At 43.4% G+C, this 24,987-nt stretch overlaps 1 protein-coding gene across 1 annotated transcript in view; it reads right to left on the bottom strand.

Moving 5' to 3' along the window:
• Positions 1-18,871, bottom strand: part of LOC124790121 (zinc finger homeobox protein 3) — a 111,218-nt gene extending 92,347 nt beyond the window's left edge. Inside the window, exon 1 of the mRNA XM_047257694.1 lies at positions 18,425-18,871. The gene's annotated coding sequence lies outside the window, so the exon portion shown is untranslated. The remainder of the gene's footprint in view (positions 1-18,424) is intronic.
• Between the last annotated feature and the right edge of the window lie 6,116 nt (positions 18,872-24,987).

Raw genomic sequence — 24,987 nt, 5'->3', positions numbered from 1 at the left:
TCTGTGTGTTCTTTTCGGGTACCGTTGCGTGAATACCTTTCGTGCGTTAATGTTATGGAAAATTGCGTAAGAGCTCGGAAGTGTTTAGGCCGAGAATGAACTTATTTGGTATGAAATGCATACCCGCGGCACGCTATTTATTTAGCAACAGAACTCTCTCATGTTCTAAAGATATCCTACTTCACATTAGGAGAGGAGATATCAATATCCACCAGCTGAATCATCAACACACGTCCTCGTAATCGCGAGTATTCTTTGTCAAGCGCGCACGTATATTCCACTCGCAGATCTGAAAACATTTGTACAGGCGGCCTTCGCACGCTATTAGTTATTCAGAATGTATGGAGTCATTTGTATTAGCAAAAGGCGGGCTTTCGCTGTGTTGGGTGACTTTCATCAATGCGACCGCTCTTTCATCGCCTAATGAGTCTGAGTAAAATATTGAAGTGACGCTAATCTGAAGGTACGTTCGACATTAAACCTTGTTCGCGGGAGGCTGTTCTTCCCTACACTGCATGTCGCAGCTGAGTTCGCTGGACACGGCGGCGGCTCGGCAACATGCCAGAACATGGAGTCTGGCGACTTTCGACGTCTTCACATCCAACGGGCGGGAACAACTCTTACTTAAACGTGCGACACAAGTAAACGTAGTTCACCTTCGACTCTCATCCGTTCCTATCCTTGTTGAAGACTCCTGGATTTCGACATATCGGCTCCATAATGGCAAGCTTTTTGGGTTATAATTACTTTCATTAGGGTACGCCACACTCATTTTAGCATCTCTGGGTACGGAAATCAGAATTGAACGCTCCATACGGTGAAGAACGTAAATATCGTCAATAATGGTAAACCACACACATATGCCACAATGTGGAAGTAGCTCGACAACCGGGAAAAAACATAAGGATAGGTTGTATGAGAGAGAGAGAGAGAGAGAGAGAGAGAGAGAGAGAGAGAGAGAGAGAGAACATAATTTCAAAAATGGTTCGAATGGCTCTGAGCACTACGGGACTTAACTTCTGAGGTCATCAGTCCCCTAGAACATAGAACTACTTAAACCTAACTAACCTAAGGACATCACACACATCAATGCCCGAGGCAGGGTTCGAACCTGCGACCGTAGCGGTTACGCGGTTCCAGACTCTAGCGCCTAGAACCGCTCGGCCACCCCGGCCGGCTAACATAATTTCAACAGGTCTGTTAAGGTCGCAGGCTGTTAGTAATAATAAACGCAGTGTCTTAAGCAAGTATTTATATGTGATTTGAAATAACACAGCTTATATTCGCCTACAATCGTTCAATTATTTGCAGACGCTGAGCAATGCGATATAACTTTTCTGCCGTTCTTATGTGTGAAATCTTATGGGACTTAACTGCTAAGGTCATCAGTCCCTAAGCTTACACACTACTTAACCTAAATTATCCTAAGGACAAACATACACACCCATGCCCGAGGGAGGACTCGAACCTCCGCCGGGACCAGCCTGCCGTTCTTGAATTTCATATTTTAGCGTTATGCCTTTACACACTCTCAACAGTATATCTAGCCTTGGTTTCCTGTGCTTCAGAATAAATGCTGAATGTAACAGACTTCTACACCACTGCAAACTGTCTACGTCACAAGGATTTACGGTACACTGAAAAGAAAAAAAAATCAGGGGCCATACGAGAGTTACACTGTTTCGAATACGTGACATTTACACTTGAAGTGTGGGTGGCTAGTCAGTACATTTCAAGCACCCAGTGAAATTCTTCGCTGTTCACCCTGCAATACTGAATTATAAAATATGCTCCACATAGACGCCCAGCTAAATGACAAGCACCTGTTCAGGAATGAAAACATTTCTTTTTTTTTAGCAATGTTTCGTAATTTGTGACATTTCGGAAACTGTCGTCATCAGATCAAAATTCGTGAACAGCGTTCAGAATAGAATTCAATGAACTCCAAGCCTAAACGAGTTGACACCCCGATGATGCACTGATAATATTGTATTTGACACTGTACATAGTTCTGTAAGTTCAAATTTCTGATCTGATGACGGCAATAGCCTATACGTCGTGATAAACAGCGATCTAGACCACTGTATCCGCAAAAATAGACTATGATCGGAGACTCAATCAGGAAACTCATTTCCTTTATTAATATTTCACGTCAACATGTCGTCCACAGCACAGCTTTCATCACAAGGGCCTTTGTTCGAGTTAATTGCCGACCTCACACATCATAGCGATTCAGGACAAGCTGCATAATAGAAGTATGACGGACGTACCAAGATCGAAGTCGTCAAGCTTACAGCGTGTATGGAGGAGAGCAGGCGAAGGAGGAACTGCAGCGTCTCGGTACACAGTTCGATCGCGACGCGGTCCAGTCGGAGAAAAACGAGAACAATAGCTAAATACCTGCGCGCGTAATTGAGAGGCGCGCGAGATACGGCCGTGGGCTGCTTGGCCGTATACGGTGTCCGCCGAATCTGCAGCCGCCACCGCCAGCACGGTAACTGCCGCAAAACACTCGGCGCGCCTTCCCTTTTGCTTCGATTCGCTCCTAACCATAGCCCCGGCTCGTATAAATTAATAAGGTGTAATTACAGTTAATTGCGAGCGGGCGCGCCGAGGTGGCTCTGGGCTCGACTAGTTTAATGGCGGGTATCGCCGCACCGGCACAAACATCCTGAAATTTCGATGATTTCCCCGAGCACGGCCGATCCTGATCAAAGGCACGGCGCACGGCCGATCGTTCGCCCTTTAATAGTCCACCGGCGAGACCTTCTGCCCGCACGTCGTAGAATCGCTGATAAAGTTGCCTCTATCTTCCGTCGTTGCCTGCGCCCATGTGTACGAGTTCTCCGTATCTTGCTCGATGTGAAGGACGGCCGATCAGATGTCCTTGGCATCTCCCGAAAATATGTAATTTCTACGCAGTTATTCCCAACAAAAATAGATAAACAACTTTAATAACTCGACTATGGCTGAGTATAAATTAAATGGTTACTTGTTAATTACGCTAACAATCACCAATAGCTAGGATACGGTTACGTCATAATAATACGAAAACACTATTCGACGTTCTTCCGCTATTGCTTTCGCGTTAATCGTACAGAACATAAAATATGTTCCGCATTAGTAAGCCTCGCTCAAAACGCATTGTGGTATGATATATAACAAATTAAGAGGTGAAAGGTTTGGTAAGAGCAGAAATAATACCGACAGAATGACGAAAGAGATTCCATAAAAGTATTATCTTGTCGGTTGTATCACATAACAGCGAACCATGGGCAGACGAAAAGAGGAAAAATACGTGAATAGTTTTGAAATTTGGTAATAGAGAAAAATACTGAAACTGAAATAAACTGACGGACTGACGTATGAGAAGTGCTAAAAACAGGAAAGAATTTATGAGAATGAAGGAAGCCATCTTGGCTGGGACATATACCGCGAAGCAGTTGTCTGAAACGAAGAGTCGTTCAACAAATGATTGTGCAGAAGAGGACTCGGAATGCTTGACGACATTAAAAAAATGCAAAGCTGCTGGTAGGTTGAGAAGTACAGGGCAGGGGAAAGTTGTGAGCGTCTGGTCTAAGACAGATGTCGGGAAGAAATGAGATATCTGGTACTTATAGTAATTATCGCCAAGAAACAAACCACGTAATTGTTTCAAAATTTGCAGCGCTTACTTTCAGCCATAATCGTGAAGTTTCCACGTAATTGATTCAACTTTAGCAGTGCTCATTTTCAGCCCTCACCGAATAGTTTACTGTGTCAGTATCGTACAGATTTCTCTGCACTGCCTACTAAATTCCGAAGCCCTAATTCTTTCTTTGATTACAACAACTATTTGCGTTATCTGTGTATTTTTCCTTACATCACTGACAAAATAATGTAACTATTCTGCAACATCGGTAACAGTTTTCGAAACTATAGTGTGTGTGTTAGTGCAGTAGTAATTGTTAAAACGTTACCAAAATTGCCTACAGGTTATCGTCTATCAACGTTCCACAATGCATTCCACAGATTTACAGCACTGAAAGATTAAAAAATATGTTGGTTTCACTTTGCTTAGATCTTAAATGTTATACAGGTGCACCAGCCAGATTCCTGATTAAAAAAAAATGTAATTTCAGGAAGCTCTTAATCAAGAAAAAGTATTTCAACTGTCACGGAAAATTTGCAACTTCTTCCACAATTATCTACGATAACGTATCGTAGATAAAGATGAGAGTCAATTTCTCAAGGAAAAATTAATTATATCAGATCTTCCATAATCAACTAAGAACCAATAAGGGCTGCAATACATTACGACGTCAACACCGGCACTTTCATTCCTCACAAAAGTCTATGTGCTACAGCGATACACAATTTCCAGTGCCGTCGTATTTCCTTCTGGGGTAGGTTTACGAACAATGCAAAATTATGAAAAGCACTCTTCCATAAACACAGGTGATTTTTGACGAAATCGGGAAAAATCAAGAGAATATCAAAAGAGGTTTCGCAGTAAGATTGACAATTATTTCCACGCATAATAATGTCAGAAGTATTTCAAGTACCGGTACTTATTTTCTGGAGCTGTGCTAATATAGTTAATGTATCAGAGAAGGCGAAGCGGCATAAAAATACGTGGTAAACACCATTAATTCATAATCAAGTCGTTGAAACATTAAACAGTGGCATTATCTCTGGTGATTGGTAAAAACTAGGCAACGAAATAAAAATAACAAGCAGTTGAATGACTGTCCTACCTGTCACAAGCAGGTACTAATTTAATTATATTATATTAATTTGTAGTCCATTCCCGTCTCGCGTTGCTCAATATCGGACGTTAGTTTAAACGATGCAAACTTTCAATAAATAATTGAAGATCTGATGTAATACAGAATATATCGAATGTTGCACTACATCTTCGCCAACAGGAGAAACTGCAGGTGTTCATTATAATTATTACTATTATTATCGTTATTATAAGCCATTGCTTCACCAATGTCGTTGAAACTTAGCGACTTAGTTAGAATTGGGACTATTGACTTGGTCTGTCTTGGGATTGGGCAAGGAATATCCTTAACTTTCTTGAAATCTTATTTCCCGCAGCGTGGTATGTGTACGCAGTGCTAATTTTCTTTCCGCTTCGAAAATAGCATGGCGGCTCACCGCGGCAGGAAGAATAAAGCACACACACGGCCGAGCTGCCAGTTGCACTGGAATAAGCGTGTTGTGTCCACCACGCGGCAGCTAGACGCGTCCCGCTTTTTACGAGACATTTACATCCTCGCTCGGAGAATACGCCACGTATTCCGAGGGCATTACTGTGGGAGCCCAGCGAAGATCTTTGTTCCGTGCGCGACACAAGACTCGACTCACCATTACGTTTTACTGCGAAAGCAAGCAGGAGCATTGGTAAATAGTTTTAAACAACTTATTTCACTGTGAAGTACTATCCGCTTGGGAGAGATCCAGTGGGTGTTACTTCTCAGTCAAGAAAGGGAATCACGTTTTACATTCCTTAACTATACGATTCTTCAGTTTTTATCCCTAAATGAAAATCTTTTTGCGACACACAATAGATAATAAATGAAACGTAAAACACAATGCAAATAAATTACTTAGGTGTGATGTCACCATTTTTGTTCGCAAATCAAGTGAATACTAAAAGAGCACGTAAATACTCTGCTTATGTGCAAACACGTTCTTTAATAATGTTTGGTGCAGGTTCATCTGCTGTTTTCTTGGCAAAATATTGTTATGCGTCACTGAAGTTTCGTTCCATCAAATTATCAACACAGCTCGTCTTTGTGGTAAAGTTTCCAGGTTCAAGTGACTGTTGTTAGAACGTGTGTCGTACAGCACCAGAGCTGGAAACCGCCTAGGTTCATTACTAAAAAAGCATTACAGCGATGTTTCTTTAATCTCCGCACATCTTCGTAAGGCAGGATACCGGAAATTTGCTATGACCGCTTCTCCATATACGTACGAACGGACACAACCGTAATAAAATTAGAATATCAGAGGCTATGTTAATAGAAATAATTTGAAAGGGAAAGCGAGAAGAAAAGTGTAGAGGCTATGTTAACAGAAAGAATTTAGAAAGGGGAGGGAGAAGAAAAGTCTTATCAATTAACCTCAGGTGGATATTGTACAGTGATTTGCTAATGAGTCTAGATGCTTTTGACGGGGAAGCCAGGTGTCCAAAGTGGAATTACTGTACCTTTTTCCTCGTTCAAAGAGCAATCCACTTTAAGTGCAGTTGTTTATGGCAAACGACTGAGAGTTGCTTTTTAAAATCTGCACAACCAAGAACGCGCTGAGAGGACAATACGGAGATGCTAAAAACCTGGTTTGGTAGGCGCTATAAGATTAAATACCAACTACCCAAATGAAGGATATACAAAAAATTACAAGAAACAGTTTTAAGAATGTACTACAATCTCTAACGTCACTCTGTCATCAGGAACATGCAAGCAAGATTCGGCTAATTATAGTGCTCGCAGGCGCATTTAAACCAATCTACCTACCCTTGCTCCATACGCTATTGGGCAAGTAGCAGCTCTAAGTCATGGGATAAATGGAGATTGCCACGCATTTCACATTGGCTTCCAGAATATACATGTAGAAAGAAACCGCGAACTTGCTCTCTGTATCGACATACATTGGGGTGTACCGATGTGTCTCATAAAGTCCTTCGCGGTCGTCGCCAGATGCGAAAACCTTAGGATCTAGTCTAACAACGAGACCACACGGCAACTGCAGTTTAGTATTTCTTTAGATTTAAGTTACATGAAATTCAGAATTCAAATATCAGTATCCCACAGCATGTCTATGCAACTCTTGTAGTCTCTGTGGTAGAATGCTCGGTATTACACATGGACGGCATGGGTTCGCTTCCTGGATGTGGTAAATTATATAAAAATGTGCAAAATGAACGAACAAAATGGCTCTGAGCACTATGGGACTCAACTGCTGAGGTCATTAGTCCCCTAGAACTTAGAACTAGTTACACCTAACTAACCTAAGGACATCACGAACATCCATGCCCGAGGCAGGATTCGAACCTGCGACCGCAGCGGTCTTGCGGTTCCAGACTGCAGCGCCTTTAACCGCACGGCAAAATGAACGAACATTTCCGAGAATACATACAATACATAAAGATAAGAAAATTTTTTAATTTGGAGAATCTTTTATAAAAGATCGACAATTAGAAATTTATATATATAATGAAAACTGGATTTTTATGAGCAATGCGGTATCAGCAATAAGAAGAAATGTATTTCTCATAAAAATAGCCATTCCATAATCAGCATATGTTTGATGAATTTTATATTTAAATGACGTAGGTACTCGAAATGAATGGGGAAAAAATTGACCGAAATGGCACTATAACCTGCAACCAGGTTATTACCAGTCTCGAGCACTATCGACTTTTTTCCAACCTGCAACCAGGTTATTACCAGTCTCGAGCACTATCGACTTTTTTCCATCTTGTTTATATTTTAAGTTCCACGAAATTACTCGCAGAATATCCACCTTAGTTTAATAATTTGTATTGGCCGAGAATAGAATACTGGCATCCCAAGTCACTGCCCAGTCACGTTATTTGTGGAAAAGGTAACCTAGCTCTACACCAGTGGTCCACACCGACCAATAGTGGGCGTTCCAGGTATCACAGTCGGCGGTGGGGGGTTTTAAAAACATTTTCATTAAGTTTTCATAAAATTTTGACACAGTATTTGTTGAATAATTATAGTTACATGCTTTAACTTGCTGTAACTCCGCTTTACACATTTAATAAAGTACAGTTCCTTCCCTAATTTATAAATCACCTTACTGTGGAACCGGTGGGCGGTTTGAAAATTTTACTACTAACAGTGATACAAATGCCGGCGACAGGTAAAAATGTACTAGACTGTTAAAGACGATTGGTAAATATCGAAGCCGATTTTCTCGAGAAACTTTTGAGGATTGCTTCGGGCGAACGATATCTGAGTTCTGAACTTCATGTCCATAAATATAAAACATCACAAAAATCGTAAAGGCTCTTTGACGCCAAGTCAAGCGAGCAAGACGAATTCCAAATTCATGAAAGATTCCTACAATCGTGTCGGCACTTTCAGACGCTTACGAGGGTAATTTGTACGATTCAGTACTTTCGTCGTGGTCCCGAGATCATTCCGCTTCGAGTTGCCTCTCGTTTTGTCACAGTACAGTTCAGACGGCAGGCTCCCGAAAACGGGTGGCTAGCACGCCGCTGCGTCCCCTTCGTGGGACAGTCGAGACAGAGGCACAGTGATCGAAGTCGGCCTCACCTAGAGAGCACAACCCCCCCCCACCCCCCACCCCCTCCCGGCCTCAATTACCACGAGTCCGCAGTCAAAGCGGCCGTCGGCAAAGGCGGTCGCGGCCGCTAATGAAGACAGTGGACTCCACACAGAGTCTGCGCCCGGCGCCGGACTGACCCGTCCTCCGCGGCTTTATTCCTGGTCGCTCGTCCGTTATCTGCTCCACTTATGATGTCGCTGCCGGCATTAATACTGGGACAGTGTCGCACGCGCGCGGACAAGCTGACGAGCCGACGACACGGTTGCGAGGTAGCCGCGCTATTTTCAGGTCGTCAACTGAAGGGGGCGTGTATACAAGCCGTGGGCGCACAGTGGTCCAAGTTACAGCGGTGTAGTGCGGACAGTAGCAAATACTTGGTCTCAGTGGCTTCCAATAACCATTCCGTTATTCAATTTTACTCGTGGCAACCAGTTGATGAAAAGCTCGTCACATTCGTACGGACACGACGTCCATAAGTTCATTCATCCCCTTCGCAAGGTATCAGTAAAAAGTTAACAGTATGTAAGTTATCAAAATCAAGTTCCACTTCAGCACTAATATTTTGAGTAAATGAAAGTTGAAACATTCGACGCTAAGCACAATAATGTTTATCTTCAATCTGTACGTAAAGTGCCCTCCGCCACACACCGTTGGGTGGCTTGCAGAGTATAAATGTAGATAGGAGATCCACAAACTCGATCTCTAACCGTGAAGATAGCAGCAATTCTTTCCACACGATTCATAATCAAACATGTACTAATAATTCGCAGGCTCAGGAACGGCTTGCAGCAACATTACCTCCAATGATCCACAGTCTAATATTTCAGAAAAAATGTCATGCGGAATTTCCAAGAAAGTAATATGCAATTGGAATCGTTCACATCCAATTATCGGATATAATTATGTTTATAGTTCATTACCATCAACCAAGGTGGTGACAATCGCTTGCAGATAATTTATTGTGTTAGAAAAGTCCAGTAGCCACGTAAAACTTTAATTAGCGCGGCTGCAGAAAGCTCCCAGAGTTCATTCACATCCTAGTACCTGGCGTCGCCTTCGCTGGAAGGTGACACGATGCCTAATTAGCGCTGACGCTGTGCGAGTTAATTTCACGCAATTTATTGCGAAACAGCTATCGGCACTTGCCGTTATACGCAATCCGTTACTTCCGGTCTGCAGAATTATTCTTCTCAGACGCCTTCTCATCTATGAGCTCACGAAACATTCGATTACGTGCAATTAGCAAGCTAGATGCGTAAGGAATGCTAACTGTAAACCGAACAAGTCTGCGGATCTAAATCTAACAAAGCGCGTCTACACAGTCGGGACTAGTGCTGAAAGTGCTGTAAGCGAACCTGAAACAAAATAGCAGGTACTGTTTCCTGTGATTGTAAAACAGTGATCGAAATCAAGCAAGATTGACAAACGAACATCGTTTATCGTATAAAATATCTTACTGCTTGTATATAGTGTGGACGACGAGAAGAAAAATTTGGAAAATATTTACAGCAGCTGAAATACTAATGGCAATAAATATCTACACGCCGGCCGCGGTGGTCTAGCGGTTCTAGGCGCTCAGTCCGGAACCGCGCGACTGCTACGGTCGCAGGTTCGAATCTTGCCTCGGGCATGGATGTGTGTGATGTCCTTGGGTTAGTTAGGTTTAAGTAGTTCTAAGTTCTAGGGGACTGATGACCACAGATGTTAAGTCCCATAGTGCTCAGAGCCATTTGAACCATTTGAATAAATATCTACAAATAAATAAGCATCTTACATTTGATTGGTTGGGTTGAAGAGTAAAGGGACTAAACTACAGGGTCATCAGTCCTTTACATTTCAATTTGATGTACTAGGGCGCACTTTTTATGGTGCTACAACGTAAAAGAGAAGTAAAGCAGTAAACTGCAGAAGTTTTGTCTAGAGTACTGCTTTAGCGGAAACGGTGTACAACATAATTTGAATATTCTCGTACAGCAGCAAGCAAACGAGCCACAGTTGGTATGAAAAAAAAAAAGAAAATCTGCACCGTATTTCCTGTGGGGGGAAAATTATATCGAAATACAACCTACAGATCTCGTAAAATACATGCAGAAATTGTGTGAATTATTTCTGTCTACTAACTCTTGCTTTGCTTTTGAAATTGCGCTTATTTTATCCCAATAAACTAGCAATACGCAACGAGCAACAGTACTATCGATGTACAGAAAGAGACGCAGAAAAAAAAGTAGTCTCTCTTCAGAGTGTATCCACAACTGTTATTCACTGTCAAACGATAAAATCAGCTACAGTTGAAAAAAATATGTACTACTGAAAAGGAAAGCACTACCCTGTTTCGGGACATGTCGCAACTTAAGGTGCATAAAAAATGTGAGTCCGCAATGAATGTATAACTTAAGTTAAAATAGAGCATTCCTCGACTTGCAGCAGGATATCCTCTACAACCCTAGGTCTGCGAGAAACCCTTTCGCAGGGGAGGACAACCGTCCAGACTTAGCGGCGCGCCACACATGGGTACGCACGAAGACAGAAACGCGGTCTTTCGAACACGTCAATAGTAAGCACAACCGAAACCTGGTATATGCAGTCTTTATGGACTCACATTTTAATATGCACCTGAAGATGGGACATACGTTCTGAAACCTGGTAGTGCCTTCCTTTTTAGAAATAAACAATTTTTACAACTGCAGCGGATTTTATCCTTGACGAAAAGGAAACAAAATGTATGGACAAGTGAGATGTGAAGTTTGAACAGTTACTGGAAACGGAAACTGATGAGAAATTAACTGCTGTAGAAGCAACGTGGAAACAGTGGAAGGTGTAAGGTGAAATATGAGTTTTTGTGCTACACTGTAACTCTTGCTATAAAATACTGGATGGCGGACAACACTGGGATTTATTTTTAGTATGATACTGGGGAACACACTAACCGGGTGTTTTATCTGTGGAACGACACCCGCCCCATCTAAATACTATTTTCTTACGTCAAAGCGAGGACTGCTGTAAGGCTTCGTACAACTCTACTACCGAAATCTCGGTCCCGGTTTTCGGCACACGCCTAAGTGACACAGTGTTGTCGTTCCGAGGCAAGAAATGCCCGCCGAGCCGGGCTGGGAAATCAGTGCGTGGCAGCGGGACGGCGGCTACGGCGAGGCAGCGCAGCAGGTAAGGGCCGAGATAAACACGCCAGATAGGCGCGCTGCCCGGGCCGACAAATGACGCCAGATGCGCCCAGACCGGCCGGGGCCTCGCAGCGGTGACACCGCCGCCTGGCCCCAGTTCAGCCAGTCTCGTTAACGCTCATCAGCTTTTCATAACGCGACGCCCTGGACCACGGCCTGCGCCGAGAATACACAGTCGCTCCGGACACTTACTTAACCCATCTGGCGAGAGATCACGCACAGCTCACGCGAATAACGAATCGGGACCGGAAAATAGTAGTGCACCTTGATACTGCCTTCTACCCAGGTTAAGTCTTCCCACGCACGTACAACGCCAACCACAGTTGTGGGTGGAATGCCCAGTGCAAGTCAGAGTTCATCCAGAAATACAGTTGGAAATAAAATTTAGTTGGAACGATAAAACAGCTGGCGGACACAGCATCGAATCTTTTGGAGTGCTAAAAGAAAAAAAAAAGAAAAAAAATATTACTTCGTTTACTCAGCTATATTTTTCAGCTGTTTGCAATAAAATGAGGATTACCTTGTATATTTTCCGTTCTTCTACATAGATTGTCGAATCGAGAACCCCCACTTTCTTTCATTGTAACTTGCCTCGACAATGTTGTAATCTGCATAAAATAACGGAGCCCACGCTTACCCAAAGGATGAAGTACTTAATAAGATATACTAAGTATAACGATAAGAAATAACGGGTGTCCCCACAATATTATCAATAAACGGTGTAAAAGAGGGGTGTCCAATCCGCGCCCCCATGCGGTCCAAAGCAAGTATCAAAGCGAACAAAAAAGTGAGCGTCCATAAGACTATCGACAATAATAATAATAATAATTTCAATATGGATTCCTGCCACACAATGCTAATCTCTCATTGGTCCATAGCGATTTTTTCCTGTTGTTGGTTTTAAGTATATTATGTGCGACCCAAATACACCGTCTTCTTCCAGTTTGGCTCAGGTAACCTAATAGGTTGGACACCGTTGGCGTAAACGGTACGTAAAGATCTGCAATAAAGACGAAATAATCAGAAACATCTGCAAAGGAACAGAGCAAAAATGTCCCTCGTGTATTACACTTTGGTACAGACATACGTATAGCTAGACGAAGAAAAACCATTTCTGTCATAAGGGCAAGCGCTTTGAAACTATCAGAAATTGATTCAATAAATGTACACTGTGAAAGGGACAACATATACACAAAACCAAAATTATGAATTATTTTACATACACACGACACTGCCAACAGGATGGGTTTCAACGATCCTGCACCCAATAGTAAAATGCAATATTGCACCGATACAAGCAAGTATTAAAATGTAGATGACTGGCAGCAAAAAGCGCTGGTGAAAACACTGCGTGTCATGCACTCAAAGACGATTCGCCGACAAATGTCACAATTCTTGAACAGCAACGCAGAGCCCTTCTTCGAAATTAAACTCACGTCGCACAATTCTACGTAGAGTCTGTGTATACGGTTTCCATTCCGTAGCACTAAAGTTGGTGTACTGTCGATAATCTTTCAAACCACCTGATCACTTCTTCACAACGGTATAGCAGATTACATGTTCAACGTGTGCCGTGATTCGACGAGTGTTCTCAGCGCATCGGAAGCAACGAGATTTATTTGCGAGCGAATAATTTTAAACAAAAATCTCAACCAGCAAATCAACACTGCGCAAGATTTATAATGCAACTGAGCCGAAGTCGTATTCGCGGAAAATAAGTACTGGTAAATTTAGAAAATCTGTTATCTCACCGCATCTTGTAAGGAGTCCGCATAATTACAGTATACATACATATGTTTTTCAAACTAACGTATGAGTGATTTATTGATTTCGCCAGTAAACTGATAGCCACATGATTCAAGTTTTTACCCTATAAGGCACAATACGTGTTAGAAACACGGCCAAAGTCAGAACCTAAGGCGAGACTGCCGACACAGGAAATTGATTTATTCTGTTTCAGCGCAATATAAAATGTGTAGAAATTAGACGAAAATTATGCTATTACAGTTCACCTGAAATTATCGAAGTCTTGCAGGTGGCCAATTGTGGAATCGTGTGACAGGCGATGAAGAAATATTGATACAAGGAATCTCTTTGCACAGGCTGCACAATAACTATAGCAACGAGACACTAAGCTGTAGTGCAAGATAACGAATGTGTGATTGCTACATAACAGAAAATTATTTTTGTCCTAGACCGAAGAACGAACTGAGAACTAAGGAGTCGCATATTCATCTGGTCATGATTATCTAGTTTTAGTCGGAAAAATTGTCCAGTAGTTATAAAGTCCTGACGCGACGCAACCTTATTAATCAGGCTTCACCTCTGTGTATCGTATCAGTCGTCTGACCAATTACAACATGTCGTTCCCAACAACTGGAATTTGTTTTTGCAGTCACGTACAATATGGCACCAAAGCCCATACGAAAAATCCTCATATTAACTGGAACTGGCGCGAGATTCAACAGACCAAAAGGAGCGTCTCTGGAATACTAGCCCAGGAGATGTATAGTGGCAGGAAAAATAATGAACATCTAGACATTGCAAACGAAAAGAAGAAAGCGACGGTAAGAAAACGATGCTTGATAGAGAAGCACAGTTGAGAAGAGAGACCGACTAGACAAGCAATGCTGATTACTCATGTCACTGTACAAACTGCCACAAGTGTGGCTTCCGTATAGTGTGGAAGACGAGCAGCGGACAGCTATCAGCTTGCTTGTCGGCGGATGCCGTAGCCGCTAAGTTTCCTGTAACCGGGCGGAAGGTTCGTGTCTACACATCGCCTCTTGCGACACAGGCGCGCCGACAGATCGTGGAGCGCTCACCACTATTCAGAGAATCCACCCGTCAGACACACACCATCGGCCAAGCGCAGTCACGAAACAACAAAGATAAAACTATACACCCCACTAGGTGGCAGGCGCTGTTGTTACAACTATGTTGATTACCACTAAAATGTCGAAACAAAGTACTCTCCACTCTTAACTTGACTGACGTCTCGTGCCATTCAGACAGCCATAAAAGCAATAAATCCTGCGAAAAATAGCAGCCAATCACACAGAGAATTTTCGCTTACTCGTCAACTGATATTGCGAGTATACGGTACAACGGACGAGAATACGAGATTCGAACAACACATATCTGCTGGCAGTGTGGAATCTCTACCCACAGCCACTAACAGGAATATCACAAATATAATACGAGCACCTAACAACAGCGTCTTGCGCGAACTTCTACTCGATTTGTCCGACTGCACGCCAGGGGAAAAAAAAATGAGTTTACGTTTTTCTACTGCCTTTAATTTCTGTATTCTCCTGTCTTTGCTATCAGTATAACAGAGAAAAATAATTAACAAATTACACGACCTTCCAGACAAATCTCCCGCCAAATAGAGTCACAGCAAGTGACTGGTGATATTAGATGCTCCTGACGTTTAATCAGTAACAATGATAGTTTGCATACAAGAGTTGTATGGATTAGTAGTTAAATTGCTCTTGTAAAACACCGAATTAATTTAACGAGTTTAAAACTAGCGTACCATTAAGATAAAAAAGAAAACGCTGTCACTAACCCTATGGTTGATTTGGACATCACACTGCTTTACCAGACGTGGTAATATTACTGCTGTTAATCTGCAAGAAACCTGTCCTCAGAGTTTCGCTGCAACAATTACAAAATGAAAATTTTAAGTGACAAACGGTCCAGTGGCGCTTTCCATATCTGTAAACACATTCAAAGTTCATGTTAGTCCAAGACATTTCTCTGTACGAATTTTTTTAACGAGTGACACTTGATAGTTGTCACCACTCTTTGACATAACGAACAATACTTTTAACATGCGTATACAGACCTTCAATACCGAACTATTTGTGGTGTGTGTGTGTGTGTGTGTGTGTGTGTGTGTGTGTGTGTGTGTGTGTGTAAAAGCATGGGAGACCGGCCACAACCTACCCACGCGGCCAGCTTTACGCGCTGTAAAGCACGGGGGCCAGTTTCGGAGGAAGTTTACTACCTGCTACCGCTGTCGAAGTTAGGTGCAAGCCTAGGCGGTTACTGCGCCAACATATCCTTCACTAAACGGCGGGAGATGGCCACCGGCCACAAATTTAGGACGCAGCAACTAAGAGACGGTAAAAATACCATCGGGGCGACTCGCCAATGAGGGAATCCGCAGGACAATAGTGAAGACGAGATTTCCTTTTTTGCCGTACTCTTCCAGATTTCCGAGGCTGAGTGCCAGTAGGGAGGGAGGGTGCCGGATGTGAGGTGGTACCCCTGTTTTCGGAGACAGCGACCGACCCGGCGGCTAAGATGCGTCTATATTTTACAGCGACGTCCTTGTAGGAGGCAGTAAAATGGCGAGGAAAGAGGTTCCTCCGGCGACACAGGAGGACGCCTTCGCCGTCCCAGAGACAATAAAGCGGCCACCCCCGCCTACCTGCACCCTGGCCTTAACAACCCACCGGCGTGCCCCAACAGGCCCCAAAAGCGCTGCTCCCCACACAGCGCACATTTCCCCAGCTCCAACTCACTGCCCCCAAAAAACCATCAACTTCATACTTCGAATTAGCTTTTATCTGTCTGTAACTAAAACCATAGACGCCGCAAACAGCAACTCCTACCATTTATTTAGACGCTCCTTAATACCATACTGGTTTCAACCAACCTCCGTTCTTCCTCTGAAGCAAGATACGTACTATTTTCTGTAAAAAAAAATGTTTGCACTTTGTAGGAGGATTTTTAGATCAAATGCACATATAGGGAACCGTAATACAAACGTCAAAATGTTTCTACATTAAATGTACGCAACGATCTGAGAGGAATTTAAAGCTAGCGTACCGCTAAGATGAAAAAGTCGAAGTTATCATCAACCCAATGGCTGGTTCGAATATCACACCGCTTTACCAGGCATAGTCTTATTAGTGATGTTAGGCGCTTGCCTGCATCGGACTTTTTCAGATGACTTACCTAACCAGTGACAGGAAGACCTTAAATTCATCGTCAATTCACAAACAGGATGAAACTCGCCATTTTTCATATTAACCTATATTTACAGAGGTGGAAAAGTAACAAATGATATATAAAAATCCTTGGTCTCACCGGAATTCGAGCCATCCGAATAAACTGGAAAGAAGCACCAAACTGCAGTATAGTTCATATTTTCTGCATTACATTAGTTAACACCTTCACAATTTGTCATTTGTCTGCCGGCAAGACTACTCAGACTAGAAGCGTATCTGCACAGAACGAGGTTAAATATATTTTGTGTCATGCTATACTACGTGAAACTGCTTCCACTCTCGCCTGGTACAGTATTCGTAACAGCAAAAACCACGTAGTCGGTAATCGTATAACGCACAAAATTGGAAAGTACGGCTACCATATACTTTGTGGGCGTACCGCGTCCTTTCTCAAAGATTTTTTATTGTAATAGCCAATCTGCAGTCACTATACCTTACTGCTCCTGCTACCACATACGTGTCACCAGGTAGCCTTCACTTTCAGTTTAACAGTTGATTTCTCTCATCGATTCACACAGAAAGTGATCAACAGCAGAATTAGAGAAACGTAAGTATATTCAAAGCTGGAAAAACTAATTTTAGTCACCGTAAATAATAGTGTGTAGCCCCAAATTGTGCTGGACGCGGCAGAGCCTATAAACATATCAACACTGCAGACGGTATATTATGATAAAATGCTCTAAAGCTCAGAGCACTGTATACTGACTCATCTGGGCGTAATTGAAACTGATTATCACAAATTCTTCAGCAATTGTAATATTCTGTTGCTAATTTTTAGTGATTACTTACAACTAATCGCAGAAGAATCCCCGCAGCAAATTCTAGATGATAAAAGCTGAGGAAGGCGAAATGCAGGACGCATCCAACTGCCCGACCGCGGAAAATATCCGCCTACTGATAAAAAGAATGATCCCCTTTCCTGTCTTAAACGGAACTGTAGCTTCCTCAGAAAAAAGATAACACGGGCAGACTTTCGCAACCGGTGAAATTACTACACACTCCTCACATAGTTTCGTAACTGGCTCATCAACCGAAACGCTGCGCTCAGCAGAAAAGCAATGACGCGTACCGAGAGTAAATGGAAACGTGCTAGCGCTCCCCGATACCGGGAAGTACACACCAGATGCGTTGCCAGTTGCAACGGGAGACAAGAGCCCAATATGCAGATACAGAAGCGAGGGTTGTAGCTCAGCATTTAATTAGCTAACTGGATAAGTTGGAGAGGGAAAAGTGAGCCGAACAGTAGCGACACAACAGTGGTAGGTGCATTGTTATCGGAGTTTGATAACGCGGGAGCGGGTTGTCCGAGCGAGAATCGAGATTGGACGCGCTGGCGGTTGTAGGCCGAACGTGCGGGAGCCGGCTCGTCAGATGCCGGCCAGCGAGGCCGCAGATGCCGGCATCACCTGCGCGCCCGCGCGCTCATCCGCACTGAACGATTCTCATGCAAAAGAGCGCTGCTTAACACTTAAGACACTGCCGGAACCTGGCACCCACGGAGCACTTTCAATGGCTGCTAAAAACAATGTCACCCCTGGAGACTGATTATGGTTTAAGGATTTTTTTAGCTGTACCTTCGTTTATTATGACGCAAGTCCGTCCGCATTTCAGCGAATGACATATAAATTCACAAACGGCTGAATTTTCATAGTTAACGGTCGGATGCTACAGTGGAGCTGTCACAATCGGCGTACTGTCAAAACTAGACATGAAACACTTCAGGGGGCAAGGTGCGTGAATGAAGCAATGAACAGCTGACGCATGCACGGCACTAGAGAACACAGATACGGGCAGAAGTAGTGTCACACACGGCGGCGCCGGGGAATTCACAAACACACAGGACGACAAGACATGCGATGGTAAACAATGCAGGGTAGGGAGACACGAGAGAGGTTTTGGTTGCAACACACACACGCCTACCTGAGTGCATTTCCTCCGAGTTCCTGGATACTTGCGCGCACTGGCGTCGGCGCCCGGCGCCAGAATCTCACGGCTCGTCGACCGGCGTCTCGCTGTTGTCATGCCAACACAATCACTCGGCCGCCACCATAGCGCACTGCACAATCGACGGCACTGTCCTCGGGCGTGTCGCTGTCGATGCCACTGTCGCCGCCGCTTCGCCGGACACCCGAGTGAAAAGCCTCTCTCTCCTCCCCCGTCTGCGTCGCCGTCTCTTCCCTCCTCCGTCTTCCTTCTCGTTCGTGTATACTATTACGTGTCCCTCCTTTCACGAAAGCAGTGCGCGCCTATGTAGAAAAGGAAGAAGTCTAGCAGCAGGTTAGGCTCGGTCGCTCCAGTTCTTGTCCTTTTTCCTCCTCCTCCTTTTTTTGGCGCTGGCGATATTATCCATGCGACAAGAGTGACCGATGCTCTCCGAGCGGAGGTTGTCCGCGAACTGCCGTCGCTGCATACACTTTATAATCAATCGTGAGCGAGCGAGCGGGCGAGCGTCCGTGGAGGGGAGCGGGCAGCGTGCACTGGCGGGGAGCGCCGCGCCGTCGGCGAGAGGGGAGGGGCGCGGGAGGGGGGCGCGCCGCGAGGAGGTGGGTGGGGTGGAGGGGGGGCAGAGTTTTCAAGGAGGTGTCTCGGCCGGCGTGTCTCCCTCCCGGTCGCTCGCGCGCTCCGGGCCGTCGCTCCCTCTCTCTCTCGCGCGCTCACCGTTTATACACAAGCTGCACAAGATATGGAGGAGGAGCTGCAGCGGGCGCGGGGAGAGGGAAGCGGGAGGGGGTGTTATAACTACACAGGGGCGGGGAGCACAGGGTGCCGGCGGCGGGGTGGTGTATACGTGTGTGTGTGCGCGCGCGCGCGCCAGTGTGTGTGTGTGTGTGTGCGCGCGCGCGGGGGCGGAGGGGCGTAGAGAGCGTACACACACACACACACACACACACACACACACACACACACACACACACACAAAGACGACGAAGACGGCAAAAGACTTGGTCCCTCCGAGAGAAAAGAAGTAATTGCGATGTAAGGTGCGGCGCGACGTAGGGAGGGGGTGGGGGCCGGCGTTGGCGGAGATGCGCGTTTCCCCTCCCGTCCCCACCCTCCGCGCTGCCAGCAGCCCCCAGGGTTCGAAGCCGACGCCCGCTCAGTGCGGCCACGTGCTTGCCCGCCGGAGAGTCGTGTCCGGAATGCGTACCCGTTGCTATCCGCCGACTGGTAACTACAAGCTTAAGAGACTGAATTACTGCAGTGACGAGTGAAAAGAGTCGTTAACCCACGTATAGAGTCTCTTGGTCACCGCTGTATTAATATGTATATTGTAATAACACGAGACCTCAACATATCTATTTTTTAAAAAAATTCTCCCACTTGGCACTTACGACAGTCTTCCAAGATTGACATACAATGCGGCTCGCACTGTGCCGGATACTACGTAACACGCCAATGTACCCGTTTGAATACGATCATATATGTTGGAAACTGGTTATCTCTCAGATTTAAAAAAAAATTATGAAATAGTCACTGCAGGGGCTTTGTTTCATCTTATTAAGTCACGGATGTTCGACATAATGAACGATTATAAGTTCACACGTCCGGGAACCCGGGTTCGATTCCCGGCGGGGTCAGGGATTTTCTCTGCCTCGTGATGACTGGGTGTTGTGTGATGTCCTTAGGTTAGTTAGGTTTAAGTAGTTATAAGTTCTAGGGGACTGATGACCATAGATGTTAAGTCCCATAGTGCTCAGAGCCATTTGAACCATTTTTTGAACGATTATAAGCAAACATGTTTTGCGAAGATGTTGTTGCTTCGATAGTCAGCTGTTAGATATGTTTTTACGAAGAATATAACTTTGACCCAAATTAGGGTGTGTGTGTGTGTGTGTGTGTGTGTGTGTGTGTGTGTGTGTTTTCTTCCTCTATTTCAAAGCTCTACGCCTTCATCTTGGGGCACTTTTGCGCTGTCATCGATGCCATATACCACCCCAAGCACGACAGGTGAATGCTATCCGCATCCTCTGGTGTGCTTACTTCACTATTTGTACGAGGACCTAGTATAATAATCACACCAGAGGACGCTGCTTTACTACATTAACTGGATATTCTTACTTTGATATATTATCATAAAGCTAAAGATGAAGCTGTAGAAAGCCCAGAACGATACCATATTAACGAACACATTATATACAATTACTCTATACAGTGAAATGATATCCAGACGTTGCAAAATACGTAGCAAATTTCAGTTAAGAATAACAGGAACTGAGCAATACTTATCGTACATGAGAAGATAAACCAAATCAGAAATAGCGGTTGAACGTCCCTGTTTGAAAGAAACCGAGCTTGGCACACTGGACTCGCATTCGGGGCGATGACGGTTCAAAACCACGTCAGGCCATCCAGGTTTAGGTTTTCCGAGATTTCCCTAAATCGCTCCATGCAAATGGATGCTTCCTTAGAAAGGGTAAGGCCGATTTCCTTCCCCATCCTTGACACAATCCGAGATTGTGATCTGTTTCTAATGACCTCAATGTCGACGAAACGTTAAACCTATTCTTCCATTCTTCCTTCCTTTGTTTGACAGAATAAAATACCGTTGTTAAGCACCCTTAGCAACATGCTACAGGCCGCTAAAGTAAAACTGTGCACTTAATGTCTCGTAACACTGAAGCTCGTTAGGAAAAAACACTTGTTTTTTTGCCTTGGAGTAATCTACTGTATTCAACCAATTAAACCACACGTGCAGGCAATATGACGTTAAGTCAACGCTACTAATACCCAAAAACTAATTTTATGTACTAACACAAGATTTAAGACAAGTGACAGCATACAAAGTGTCGATTAATACTATTAAAATTTTTATATACCGAGGTATTTTAAGCGCAACAGTGTGCTTTTTTTTTAACGGTGTTCGACAACTTGTTACGAAATAATTTGGTTTCACCAGCCGCGCGGTCTCAGGCGTGTTGTCACGGTCCGCGCGGCTCCCCCCGTCGGAGGTTCGAGTCCTCCCTCGGGCATGGGTGCTGTGTTGTCCACAGAGTAAGTTAGTTTTAAGTTGGATTAAGTAGTGTCTAAGCTTAGGGGCCGATGAACTAAGCAGTTCGGTCCCATAAGATCTTACCACAAACTTACAAATTTTTACTAAGTCTTGCAGCTTCAGCCCGGTTAAGCTGTGTTTATGTCGCGTTGAATGTAAATCTGCACTGTTCCAACAATCTCCAACTACATGTTCTCCACCTTTTCGGCCGTTTCTGCGAAAAATTTCACTGCAGATTTCCGATATAACGAGCTCTCGAAAAACTAAAACGTTACAGAGCTTTGTATTTTATCACTTTTTAAAAATCATACCTAAATATCTTGAACAATCTATACTGCATTAGCAGATTTCACTGTATCCAATTTGCAACACGTCTTATAGAGAAAGGGTGAGCTGATTTTCAAATGAATGATGCTTCTTAAGTATGCGCTTCTCCATAAGGATAACCTAATGTCATTTTATTCGAACTCTTAGTCCTGTAATGAGAAGGAGCTAAACATACTTGTCTGTAATTCAGTGTGCTGGTTTCTTTACTCTTCTGACAAACAAGCGTGAAGATTCTCATTGTGAGACACCACTGATCGCGTTCATTCTTAGAGAATTTCGCTTTTAAGGTACACTAAGAAACGAAGTAATTCCTCGGCGCTCACAATGTGATACCACAACAGCAATTTTAGGGGAGGATGGTGCCTTATTGTTTATACCCGTTGCTCTCCAAAAACAGGACGATTATTCCCGGATCACTCCAACGAGAGTTGCCAACGCAACCAAATTGTTGTAGCTTTCTCACAGGAGTATCTCTCTTAGCTCAAGTGACCTATAACAATAGAACTGTTTCGGCATCGTTATATCAACGACTGGTTAGATATGAGCTTTCAGTCCGGTGGGTAACCTGTTACGGCGGATCAATAGCATAACATTGTATCGATTACGCACATTTCACAAACATGGAAGCTTTCCCAGACATTTTTGTTACATAAGTGTCCTTAGAGAAAGCGGACCTTTCTGCTTTAAATTTCTACAGCATTACTTTGACATTTACTCCAAACAACCAACAAAGCATGCTATTCACTATTGAGAAAATTGGATTAGTAATTTACAATGTATGGAAGACACGTCAATGCGATTTTCAAAACTCACTCAACTTGAAACTGTTCTTCGTTGCAATTTTCTTTAGTGGAAATTACTTTGTGTAATATTGCCGTGAAGCACGTATTTGTTATGACTGTCGTATCCACCAAACCACACTTGGGTAAGTTTACACGCATAAAAAGAAAGAAAAGGAACCTCTGCAGTTTTGTTTTACTTGGACGACCATGTTGCACTATAAGCAAATATGTAGTCCAATAAGGGTATGGTAAAACGAGGCACACACTTTTTTCCGAAGGTGATATTCTATCTTACGGAAAAGCTATTGCACATAATTATGGCGCTACAAAAATGTAATGCTTCAGGGATATTTTTATGTGCTTTGTAGATTTATGTTCCGATGATCCTTTGAAATCATTTTATCTGTTCCTAATGACCTAATTGTCGACTGGGTCTTAAACTTCGCTTGGCAATACTACAGTAAGAGATGCGTGATTGATTTGACAGAATAGTACTGATATTTTGTCGAGCATGTAGACTGCACTGTGCCACCGGTCCTTGTCACGGTACTCGCATTATCTCCCGGCTGCTCGTGATTCGTTTGACTCTTTAAACAGTGAATATTTTTCATCAGTTCACATTCGTTTCCAATGGTCGTTAAAAAGCGCCATGAAAATTAATAATCGCTTCAGTATCTCGGCAGATAGGAAAATTGCTAGTACAGTCTACAACGAAATTACTGTCACTAGCTGGATATCACTAGCTGAAGACCACGTTACAGAATTTTAACCATCCTTTCACACTGGCGACTTAGTCGTGGCGATTCAGACGTGCTGTTCAGTGCTCCAATCGCTCCAATGAGCGACTATCGGTGGATTGTATATCCGCGCAGACGACTAAACTACGCTGTAGCAGCTCTGTGGCAAGAGCTGTGTGCTTGTTCGACGCAGTTACGAAATGAATTCAAGTTGGATGAAACACTAGAAATCTTTCTTCTTCTTCTTCTTCTTCTTCCTCTATCATAGGCTAGGCCATAGACCTGTTCCGTCTTCTAAGTATCCAGACATCTTTTTCTTTGTCTTCCTACGGATCTAGTACCTAAAGGTTTAAAATTTAAGGCACGTTTCGCTAGTTTTTAACCTGCCTTTTTTCGTAAATGTTCAACCCTACTTTGTCGATTAGACTTGATGTTCTAATTTATAGCATATATCGCAAGCTCTGCTATTACGTTTTCGTTTCTTAGTCTATCTCGTACAGCCCTGAACTCCTGTCAGAAATTTCATTTCTGCCGCTTCGATTCTGTTTTCGTTTCTTAGTCTATCTCGTACAGCCCTTAACTCCTGTCAGAAATTTCATTTCTGCCGCTTCGATTCTACTGTCTTGCTCTGTAGTAATCGTTCAGGTTTTGCTTCCAAACAGCAATGTTGTGGTGACCAATGTAATAAAACTTTATTTTTGTGTCTTTTCCTCGCTTTATTCCCGAATGTTCCGCATATCAAACGATATTCCTGTAGTTTGTTGTCAATGTCGAGCTCACTCTGGTAGCTTATAATATTTCAAAGGTAAAGTGAAGTGATTAACTTGTTCAGTGGTGATGTTTCTTGTTGTAATCTTAGTTCTCGGCGGCTTTGTGCCTTTGAAAGACATCACTGTATAACTGCAACGTCGTCTGCGAAAGGCATTGTTTTAAAAATTACGTCACGAGATCAATTTGTTTTTCCATATTTCAATCATATAGTCAATGTACACATTAGAAAGTGTGGGTGATAAGCTACACCCTTGTCGAACCCATTTGTTTATAGTATGTATTCTGATACAGCATGGTTATTCTTAATTCTTGTTTTTGTACCTCTACCACTTTTTATTATTTGCTGACAATGTCCATTCCTGCGTAATAGATTCCATAAAATTTTCCTGTCTACATGGTCGAAGGCTTTTTGCAGTTAGGGGATTGACTTACCAAAGGCTAGAGGAAAGAAACCTTGATCAAAAATTACTTTCAATTCATGAGGCGAAAGAAAGCAAAAGCAAAATATACCCTAACAAGTAATAATCAAAATAATACATAGCAGATTCAGTTATTGTTTTTAGACGGAATTTCATTTTGAAAATAAGGAACAATTTTTTTACACATATCCTCCCAAGTCTTACGTTTTTGGATTTTATTGCTATAATCCTTACTTCTAAATCCCAAATTACAGAACTGTCTACTCAATGATGAAAAGTTCCACGCGTAAAGCCAGTGTTACAGCATGAAAGAAGTACAAGTTCTTTGGGACACAGAAAATATACGTGGTTCAGCAGTCATAGAGCGCTAACAAAAACCAAATTCAACACAAGCTGGCGAAAGGGCAGCGTTTTACCCCAGCCCTCTGCTCCCGCGCCACTAGATAGCTACGTGTGA

The sequence above is a fragment of the Schistocerca piceifrons genome, chromosome 3 (genome assembly GCF_021461385.2).
Source record: "Schistocerca piceifrons isolate TAMUIC-IGC-003096 chromosome 3, iqSchPice1.1, whole genome shotgun sequence".
NCBI lineage: Eukaryota > Metazoa > Arthropoda > Insecta > Orthoptera > Acrididae > Schistocerca > Schistocerca piceifrons.
This window is presented reverse-complemented; position numbering and strand designations above follow the sequence as displayed.